The sequence below is a fragment of the Euprymna scolopes genome, chromosome 20, assembly GCF_053919585.1.
Source record: "Euprymna scolopes isolate OS-2025 chromosome 20, ASM5391958v1, whole genome shotgun sequence".
NCBI lineage: Eukaryota > Metazoa > Mollusca > Cephalopoda > Sepiida > Sepiolidae > Euprymna > Euprymna scolopes.
In genome coordinates this window covers 46,588,810-46,600,816 of record NC_136501.1, presented here as the reverse complement: position 1 = coordinate 46,600,816, position 12,007 = coordinate 46,588,810, and the positions used below count along the sequence as shown (strand labels likewise).

Below are 12,007 nucleotides of genomic sequence, written 5' to 3'. Positions count from 1 at the left end.
ACCTCGTGTCCATCTAGCTTGGCTCGCGTTTCTTTCTCCTCCTACTGCATGTTGCCCACAGTCGGCCTATCCTTGTCATCAATTTAACACGTCCATTTTCTTCGATGTTGAATTCGTTTCTCCCCGAGCACATTCTGTCCTTTTTCTCGTTTTTTTTTTTTCCTATTTTTCTTGTGCACACTTATTCATTCGTATATACACATTTTTCGGCTACTGCTGCTGCTAATCTCCTCACAAGCCAGCCATGCTTCGCTGCTGCTGATATTTTCCCATGCGTCCATATGCACTATATTACAGAATTAACCCTGGTAGTCATTAATTATTCCAAAGGAAATTTTATTAGGTTGTTCAAAATGTCTGCGCCAATGTTTAGTCGTTCATGTTTCGGTACGTTAGAACATGTCAAATAATTGACAGGTGTAGTAACACTTACGTTTTCGGTCAGAGCATACTTCAAGTTATCTTTTCAGAAAGAAAGTTAAAAATTCTTTAATTTGTGCCAGGTTTGTAGCCCTTTTAAAATGGAAGATACTAAGACATTTTTTTAAGCACTTGATGCTTTTCTATTTCCATGGGGAGGGGGGGGACAAAAAATGTCTCGCAAACAACAAAAAAGATAAATGCAGTGTACAGTGAAGACGCTTTGGTGGACAGAACTGTGCGGAAATGGTTCACAAGATATATATATATATATATATATATATATATATATATATATATATAAACTGTATAAAATGTACAAACTGAGCTACATATATATATTTAATTATTATAGTAAATAATTACGTCAGCCCCTTTAAGAAACTCGTTTCTTATCGTTGAGCACTTTCAAGTTGAATTAAGTCGGTCAATTTAGCTCTTATGTATAGATCAGCGTATAACGATTAGATCACTGTGACTGACGTAAAAAAACATTTAAGAATAAAATGTTTAAATTTAACGTTATTTCACGCGGCTAATGGTAGCCGAATGGATGCGGTCTTTGCTAATCAAGGCTTGTGTTGCTGGGTTCGAATTTATCGACTGGTGACTGGTATTAATCGTGACACCCTGCACTGAAGATTCCCAAAAGGATAGAACACTAGTGTCTGCAGGTATTTAATTATTATGGTAAATAATTATATATATATATATATATATATATATATATATATATATATATATATTCTAAAAAAAGCTTTGAATAAAAAAAATGCAAAAATAAAGAATGCAGTTTAAATTCCCGGAAGGAAAAAAATTAATTTTAACCTATCGCAGACTAAGCACCTACATAATCCGACTTCTAAAAATGTTATAATGACTAAAGAGAATTCATTTATATAAGAATGGAAAAAAAAAGGACCTTAACTAAAATTGTTAAATAGAAATAGACTTATCACTTGCATAAGCCGATTTCGCAAAAGTCTTCAATTTTCAAACAGAATTTAACTACATTAGTTTGAAAAGGTAAAACCTTAACTAAAATTTTGTAAATAGAAAATAATATATATATAATCTAAATTCGAAACGCATGTTGTATGTATAAAATTAATCTATATTTCCTATATATGTAAAATAGTATATGTACATTCCTTGTATAATTAAATTTCTATAGATGTATGTGCGTAAGGGTGTGGTCGCTTTTCTACTTCTGCAGCTCAGTTTGTACATTTTATACAGAGTTTACTTTTTTTTTTTTTTTTTTTACATAGGCATCACCACTTATCAAGGCCAAGAGGCCACTCAAGGATAAGGGTTAAAGAGTGAACAGTAGACATTGGACAATATAGTAATCATTAGTAATGAAAATTTGGTAAATTTGATAACTTATATAGAACGGCTCATCAAGAACTTATTTACGTCAGACTTGAACACAACCATATTGTAGTCAGCCGGAAAGCAGGAAAACGGAAGACAATTCCACTGGCGTGCAGTTCTAAGAAAGAAGCTTTGTTCATGGAATCTACGTTTAGGTTTAGGCACAGATAAAGAGTGGGGGGAATTATTGATAGTGTGTACAGCTAGACGAGTGTTTCTTGTGAAAGTTTGGCGAGTGGGAACCATAGATTGAAGCTCAGTTGAACACCTTCCATGAAAATAACGATACATTAATAACTTTTCATTTCATTAGATAACATATAAAAAAATAAGCATAACTCTCTGCATAATCAATTAGAAACTCGGACTGCGGTCGTCTTTATTATTGATAATAAATTCTGTATTTTGGCCAAGATCAAGATGTAGTGTCTGTTCTTCGGATGCGGCACTTCCATTTCTTGTTCTCTTTCAGTGGAGGAGGAATCCTTCACGACTGAGACAATTTTTATTTTTGTACCTTTTCTCCACGTTAAAAAACGACCCTGGTGTCTAACTCTGTCCCGTGGGAGGCATTGTAAATAGGTACTTAATCCTAGTCTTATATTAGTCCCTTATCTAATACATCAATACAAATTAATTGAAATCTTTCGATATTCCAGTTCCGTCTTTTTTACCCATTTTTCTTTCTTTTTCATTTAAAATAGTTATCTGTAATACTTACGAGGTCCACTTACAGGCTTCCCAAATCCAAGTTTCAGCATTAAATAAAATACCACTTCGTAGGTTCATTTACATTTCAGCCTTAATGATGAATGCTTAGGCAGATCAAATAAAGATAATTGAGGATAACCCACCTTACACAATATGAGGAACAGCAAAAATACCTAACATATCAAAATCCACTATCCTTGAGTATTTGATAAAATATTTCATGGCATATACACTCTACATACTAGCAGGGAGACCCTACGTTGTCCGGGATTAGACGAGAATAAACAAATGTTCCAACCTCCCATACTTTTATTGTCATCAAAATCACTGAAATTGTCCATTTTTTAATCAAATCAACTGATTGCTTGCTCTAGTTAGGGATCCCTGCCTCTCCCCACTCCGCAGGAGATGGGGAGGAAGTTTCACATTCCTCCTCGCAGTGATAGTCCACAATACACTGTAGTCTACATTGCACTGTTGAGAACCTACTGTTGATTTTATAAAATTATTTTTATATAATGGCTTGACTTAAAGTTTAAAATGAAAAAAGTCAAGTATCATGGTTCAATTATTCTCTAAATAGAAATATTCATTTCCAATTCGCCCCTGTCTTATTGAAGAACCAACTGTTGATTTCATGAAACTATTTTTACATGATCGCTTGAATTAAAATTAAACGTACAAAAATCAAGTATCATAGTTAAGTTGTGCTCTAAAAAGGAACATTCATTTCAAACGCAAATCTACACTTACTTTTATAGGCTGGGCCTTTTTGCTTGTGTGGTAGTAACACTTTTCAAATGCACTGTTAACACTTTCAAATGCACTATTAACACTTTCAAATGCACTGTTAACACTTTCAAATGCACTGTTAACACTTTCAAATGCAGTGTTAACACTTTCAAATGCACTGTTAACACTTTCAAATGCAGTGTTAACACTTTCAAATGCACTGTTAACACTTTCAAATGCAGTGTTAACACTTTCAAATGCACTGTTAACACTTTCAAATGCAGTGTTAACACTTTCAAATGCACTGTTAACACTTTTCAAATGCACTGTTAACACTTTTCAAATGCACTGTTAACACTTTCCAAATGCAGTGTTAACACTTTCAAATGCAATGTTAACACTTTCAAATGCAGTGTTAACACTTTCAAATGCACTGTTAACACTTTCAAATGCAGTGTTAACACTTTCAAATGCACTGTTAACACTTTCAAATGCAGTGTTAACACTTTCAAATGCACTGTTAACACTTTCAAATGCAGTGTTAACACTTTCAAATGCACTGTTAACACTTTTCAAATGCACTGTTAACACTTTTCAAATGCACTGTTAACACTTTCCAAATGCAGTGTTAACACTTTCAAATGCAATGTTAACACTTTCAAATGCAGTGTTAACACTTTCAAATGCAGTGTTAACACTTTCAAATGCACTGTTAACACTTTCAAATGCAGTGTTAACACTTTCAAATGCACTGTCAACTTTGGTCAAAATCGGACTTCCTTCTTTAATCAGATTTTATCAGAAGCATTCCGATACAAAACCTACATAAAAACACTCCCAGATACACCAAGTACCTTTGTGTGAAATCGACCCAGCTATTTCCAAGTACATAGGGAACGAAAACACACATACACACAATTTATATATATATATATATATATATATATATATTATTTTTTCTTTATACTTCATTTAAAATTTGTCACAAACTTTCTGGACAATCTGATATCCTTAACAGTAAACTACATAGACTGGTGTAGAAAGCACTGTGGACTTTTCACAAGAGACCAGCTAAATAATAACTCTACTTATAATGTGTGTGTGTGTGTGTGTGTGTGTGTGTGTGTGTGTGTGTGTGTGTGTGTGTGTGTGTGTGTGTGTGTGTGTGTGTGATAGAGAGACAAAGAGAGAGACAAAGATTATGCATTCAGAACGGCTGGGCCGATTTTTTGGAAATTTTACACAAATGTACTTTGTGTCTTAGAGTGTTCTCAGATACATAGATTTTATATCGGAATGCCTCCAATAAGTATTCAAAATCGATAATCAATAAAAATCCGATTAAAAAAGGAATAGTCTGATTTTAACCAAAGTTAACACTCTTATACAACCTAAATTGAAAAGTGCATTTGAGAAGTTTTATCACCACACAAGCAGAAGGGCCTGGTATATAAAATCAACAATAGGCTCCCTGATAAGACAGGCACCCGTTCAAAATGAATGTTTCTATTTAGAGCACAATTGAATCCTGACACTTTATTCTGCATTTTAAATTTTTATTCAAGACATTATATAAAATAATTTTATAAAATCAACAGTAGGTTCTCTATAGTGCAATGTAGACTACAATGTATTGTGAACTAAGTAACTGTGGGAGGCATGTGACGTTTGCTCCTCGTGTAACACTAAAGAGAGGCCACATCAGACCTGTAGGGTTGATATGACGTTTCTTTTGGTTAAGAGTAATTTTTTGTTCCCGGACGATGATCGGGTTGAAGGAATAAAAATTATTATTAATTTTTATTTGTGAATAAATTCTGAGCTAAGTCTGTTGTTGACATGGCGGCGGCAAGAGTGCCTTTGTAGCGAGAGGTTAAATCACATTCTAGACTTCAAAAGCGAAAAAGAATGCATAAAATATTTTTGACCTACGATGGCCGGAATCATAGTGGTACAGTAGCCGGAGGGGTGGGGATTTCACACCCGCAATTGGCAAAACTATGAGCCAAAGTTGACCTGTGAGTTTTGACAAGTTGAAAAAAAAGTCGGGTTGTTTTTGATCTAAGAGAAACACACGCAGTGACTCGGCATTATGTTTAGAACAAAGAATAGGAAAAAAAAATGAATTGTCCAAAATTTCAAAACAATAAAATAACGTATCGAGAATTGTCATTTGGTGAATCAGGTCGACCGAAAATGTAAGTTATGAAATATTTTTGCTCGGATGGGAAAATGTGTTGTCCGATAAGTTCAAAGCGACAAATGCATTCTTGGTCTTTTGATGTAAACAAAATGTCTGATATAATAGAATGGCCGACAACCAGAACTTAATTCAAAGATAAACTAAAATTCCTTTGAATTATCAAAGCGAAAAATGAGATCAATAGATAATTTTAAAACAACTAAAATCGCGTGATTTGCTTTAAGTCAAAGGAAAAATAATTTTCCTGGATAGGGGGAAATTCCATTAGTAAGCCAGGGATGAGTTAATTAATACAACGTGTAAGTTGGGCGTTAATTAAAGGAGGAGTCAATCCAATTTTGGAAATGGACCAATGAAAAAGGGCCCTGTCGAAGTATAATCAACCAATGAGAAAAGGCCCGTCGAATTATAATCAAGCAATTTGATTGGTCGATGACGAACATGGGTGTCGTCATCATTCCATAATTGTATTATAAAAGAAATGAAAAATCAGAGATTAAGTCAGTAGAGTAGTAAGTCAAAGAACAGAAGAAGAGAGAGTCCGGAATCAGAGTCTCGGCAGAATCACCTCTCCTCTCTCTCCCCCCCTCGCTTGTTGCCTGATAACTCAACGCTTATAACGTGTCGATCACTTAACGAGAATTACGCAAAGTCCGCGATACCGACCAGGTATTTCAACAACAGAAGCTCAGTTGTAGAACTAACTGCTTGAATTAATTGCCAACTACATGTATATGCTGTAAATACTTCTTTTATGAATTTCCGAAATATATATTATATTAACTAACCTCCGGAGTTTTGTTGCTGATGTGCGTTGATCCCTATATATGTACATTCTTTATTTGCCATTTGTGACACTGTATCCGTCAACGAACACCCAGAATAACTAGACGATCCACGGAGAACAGGCCTTGAGGACCGAGCATCCGAGAAGAATCCCCAACGCCTTAACGAAGAACTCACTGGGTGACGCGACGTACTAACGGTTGGCAGACCTGGTTGCCCAGTCGACATATCATAACTGCACCGACCAGGGTGCAGATCATAACTGGGCCGCGATCAGGGGTTAAGGGCGTGTAAGGTCACGTGTCAAGGTCACACTCGTGCACTATGGTGAGTCTCCAGCTAAAGCAGACAATCAATTGATTTGATTGAAAAATGGGCAACTTCACCGTTTTGAAGACCATAAAAATATGGGAAGGTGGAAATTTTGTTGATTCTCATCTAATCCCGGACAACGTAGGGTCTCCCTGTTAGTTATTAATATATAAAACCTATTTTTATGTTAAGCAATGGTTATATTTTATAGAGAAACGTTTTTAAAAGAAATATTGGTTGAAATCAATTAAAATAGCATGTTTTACTAAGTTATAAAGATGAAAAGCAACTGAAAAGAAAGATGAGAATTAATGAGATGGATGGATTATCAATTGAAAGATGAATAATATTATGAGAGGATTGAAAATAATGAATAAAATGGACAAAATTTGAATTCTTACAAAGGCACTTTATAGTAAAAAACCTTTAAAGAATGACTCAAGTTTAAAACAGTAATCCAAATAATCTAAATGATCCAAATGATTCAAATACTCCAAATAATCAAAATAATCCAAATGATCTAAATAATTACAATTAATTACAATTAATCCAAATAATCAAAATAATTCAACTACTCAAAATAATCCAAATGATCCAAGTAATCCAAATAATTACAATTAATCCAAATAATAAAAATGATCCAAATAATCAAAATGATCCAAATAAACAAAATGATCCAAGTAATCCAAATAATTACAATTAATCCAAATAATAAAAATGATCCAAATAATCAAAATGATCCAAATAATCAAAATGATCCAAATAATCAAAATGATCCAGATAAACCAATTCATCCAAATAATACAAATAATACAAAATAATCCAAATTAATTCAAATAATTGCAATTAATCCAAAGGATCTGAATGATCCAAATAATACAAATGATTAAAATAGTCCACATGATTCAAATAATCCAAATAATCCGAATTCATCCCAATTTAAACAATTCAAATGATATCAATAATCCAAATGATCCAAATTATCGAAATGATCCAAATTATCGAAATGATCCAAATAATCCAAATGATACAAATAATCCAAATGATACAAATAATCCAAATGATACAAATAATCCAAATCATCCAAATAATCCAAATCATCCAAATAATCCAAATCATCCAAATAATCCAAATGATACAAATAATCCAAATGATCCAAATTATCCAAATGATACAAATTATCCAAATGATCCAAATAATCCAAATGATACAAATAATCCAAACGATCAAAATTATCCAAATAATCCAAATGATCCAAATAATCCAAATGATACAAATGATACAAATTATCCAAATAATCCAAATGATACAAATGATACAAATAATCCAAATGATCCAAATGATCCAAATGATCCAAATAATCCAAATGATCCAAATAATCCAAATGATCCAAATCATCCAAATAATCCAAATCATCCAAATAATCCAAATCATCCAAATAATCCAAATGATACAAATAATCCAAATGATCCAAATTATCCAAATGATCCAAATTATCCAAATGATACAAATAATCCAAATGATACAAATTATCCAAATGATCCAAATAATCCAAATGATCCAAATGATCCAAATGATACAAATTATCTAAATGATCCAAATTATCTAAATGATCCAAATTATCTAAATGATCCAAATTATCCAAATTATCCAAATTATCCAAATGATCCAAATTATCCAAATGATCCAAATAATCCAAATGATACAAATAATCCAAATGGTACAAATAATCCAAATCATCCAAATAATCCAAATGATCCAAATAATCGAAATAATCAAAATAATGCAAATGATCCTTATAATTCAAATAATTTAAACGATCCAAATAATCTAAATGATCCAAAATAATCCAAGTAATCAAAATAATGCAAATAATCCAAATAATTCTTATAATTAAAATAACTCAAATGATCCAAATAATGTAAATGATCCTGATGATCTAAATAATCGAAATGATCCAAATAATCCAAATAATCCAAATGATCCTAATGATACAAATAATCCATATTATCTAAATAATCCAAATAATTCAAATAATCCCAATAATTGAAATGACCAAAATGATCCAAATAATCCAAATTAATCCAAATAATCAAAATTAATAAAAATTATCCAAATAATCCACTATATCCAAATAATTCAAATGATTTTAATTATGTAAATAATCCATATAATCCAAATAATTCACATGATCACAATAATCCTAATGATCCAAAGTGATCCAAATAATAAAAAAATTGAATAATCCAAATCATGATAATGATAAAAATTGATTAAAATAATTAAAATAATTCACCTAATCCAAATGATCCACATAATCAAAATTAATCCAAATAATTCCAATTACCCAAATGATCCAAATACTTCAAATAATTCAAATAATCCAAATAATCCAAATGATCCAAATAATCCAAATAATTAAAATAATCCAAATAAATGAAATGATTGAAATGATCAAAATGATCCTAATGATCCAAATAATCCAAGTTATCCTCAATATCCAAATAACTTAAATGATTTAAATGATGAAAATACTCCATATGATCCAAATTAATTCAAATAATCCAAATGATATACATAATTGAAATAATCGAAATGATCCAAATAATCCAAGTAACCCAAAAACAGCAAAATAATTCTAATAATTCAAATGATCCAAATAATCTAAATGATCCACATAATGGAAATAGTTCTAATGATCCAAATAAGCAAAATGATCCAAATCATCCAAATAATCCAAATGATCTAAACCATCTAAATCATCCCAATAATCCAATCATTACAGATCCAAAATGATCAAAATAATTGAAATAATCCAAACAATCCAAATAATCCAAACAATCCAAATGATCTAAATAATCCACATGATCCAAATAATTGAAATGATTCTAATAATCCAAATGATCAAAATAATCGAAATAATCCAAATCATTACAGATCCAAAATGATCAAAATAATCGAAATAATTCACAGGATCCAAATAATCCAAACAATCCAAATAATCTAAATGATCCAAATAATCCACATGATCTAAATAATTGAAATGATTTTAATAATTCAAATGATCAAAATGATACAAATAATTCAAAAGATTCAAATAATCAAAATAATCAAAATGATCTAAATAATCTAAATTGACCCAAATAATATAAATGATCCATATAATCCAAATGATCCTAATGATCCAAATAATCCAAATGATCCAAATAAACCTAAATATCCAAATGAATCAAATCATCCAAATAATTCCAATAGTTCAAATAATCCAAATGGTCCAAATTGATCCAAATAATCCAAACCAAGCAGCCTAAATAATCTAAATAATCCAAATGATCCAAATAATCCAAATAACTATTATATCAATCAAAGAATTTATTTTGCCTGTAATGTATCAGAAAAAAAGCACCTATCAATTCATGGAAATAAAATAAATGCATATGGACATAATTGCAAAATAAATTCTTTAATTGATATAATAATTAAATGAATGACTTTGCACTACAAAACAGGTGCTGTCAAGAATTGTGCATGCCAACGTACTTAAAGGAATAAATTGTAAGATGTTCAACATCCTGAAATTTGGAATATAGACTTTTGTCATTTACTTGTCATATATATATATATATATATATATATATATATATATATATATATATATATATTAAATGTATCTCTGTATTTTTAATCTGTTCTTTCTTTTATCCTCTTCCAATTCTTTTTTTTCTGTTTTTTCTGTTCTTTCTCTTTTGTCTCTTCTTTTCTTTCTTTTTTAATTATCGTTTCTAGCTGATGCACTCAAATCGTTTTTCTTTTTTTACTTTTGAAATCATGGCTATATATGGGGTACAATATAGCATGGAATAATCAATAGAGAATTAACTCTATAATAGCAAATACGAAATTTGCATGAATGAAAATATTATATTTTAGCATATTTTATGACTAGGCAACGTTGGACGCCCCTGCTAGTATATATATATATATATATATATATATATATATATATATATATGTATATATATATATATATATATACTCCATGTTTATGTACATCTATCTTGCTCATTTAATAACATAAACGAAAATATACAACACTTCCCATACCAGTTATCATAGGTGCCACAGGACTTATGAAGAAGAACCTGAAGTCCTACTTAACTAATATTCCTGGTGAACCAAGTGCAAAAGAGATTCAGACAATTGCACTTAAGGGAACAGCGAGGATACTAAAAAGAGCTCTCGGTTGGTTTCAATAAAAAAAAAAAAGTGGGGCAATGTTGGCAGCTGGTTTGGCTGCCCCATACCCAGCATTACAATCTTCAAAGGAAGAAAAATAAAAAATAAAAAAAAAAGTCAATAGTTTTGGTCCATCACACAACAGCACATAAAACAGATGTTAAACCGATGATGATGATGATGATAATGATGTGCAAGAGCTACACTATATGTGGAACGCATTACACCAAGACTGCTTCCTTGAAAACCACACACGGTCATCTTCGACCATGAATAACTGAATAACACTTGTCAAGCCGTCTTAACTAATCAAATTTTGTCCATTCTGTTCATCATTTCTAATCTTCTCGTTGTATTGTTCATACCCCAACTGATAAAATCCTGTTAGCCGTTATCTTCTGGCTTTGGCAAACGGTGACTTTTAGAATATAATTTTGGGATCAAATAGATTTGAGGCACCCCAAAATAAGTAACAACCAAAAGGACAAATTTTTTTTTCTTAACACCGATTTTTTATTTTTACTTTTGACTTCCGCTCTTATCCTTCATGTGAAATTAAACATTTTTCTAGGAAAAAATCCACTATTTAAAACAAAAATTTTTTTAAAGATAATCCAATTTTTTTTTTAATAATTAAAAAAAAAAAAAATTGCAAAATACCAAATATTTAGTGATGGTAAATTAATATTTATTAGATAATCTTCCAAATATATTAAATTTTAATTTAATCTCATGGTATCCATTACGTGATCAAATTAAAGAATGAAAAATTTATAAGTTCCCTCAGAGTGTAAGCCATAGTTGAGACGATTTTTTTCCTTGTTGACTGAGTTAAATTTTTTTGTTTGTTTGTTTAGTTCTAGGAGGTCCACCCTTCCAGGCTTTGTCTTCTCTCTTTAAGAAGGGGTTAGTTGCAAATCGCCTGAGATGCCCCTATTAGGGAATGCCGACCGGGCTGGCCAAATATTTCATTCAGGTTGTGGGAGGGAGTTTAATATAGAAAATATCAAAATTGTATGAGATATTTTGGAAAAAATAGAATATTTTAAAATTGTAAATAGAATCCCCTTTTTTTATACAAATAAATCAAAATCTGTGAGCGCAAAGTTACAAATGTGATATTATTGTTTTGTTCGTTGTTCAACGGAAGTAAAAAAAAACAATGTAAAATGTTATGACAAAATTAGTTCTTTTAGTCATTATCCATTGTAGGATAATTCAAGTCCGTTT

General features: G+C 31.0%; 1 protein-coding gene across 1 annotated transcript in view; it reads right to left on the bottom strand.

The window, feature by feature from the left end:
• Positions 1–12,007, bottom strand: part of LOC145241411 (axonemal dynein light chain domain-containing protein 1-like) — a 182,933-nt gene that overhangs the window by 130,593 nt on the left and 40,333 nt on the right. The gene's annotated exons all lie outside the window — the stretch shown is intronic.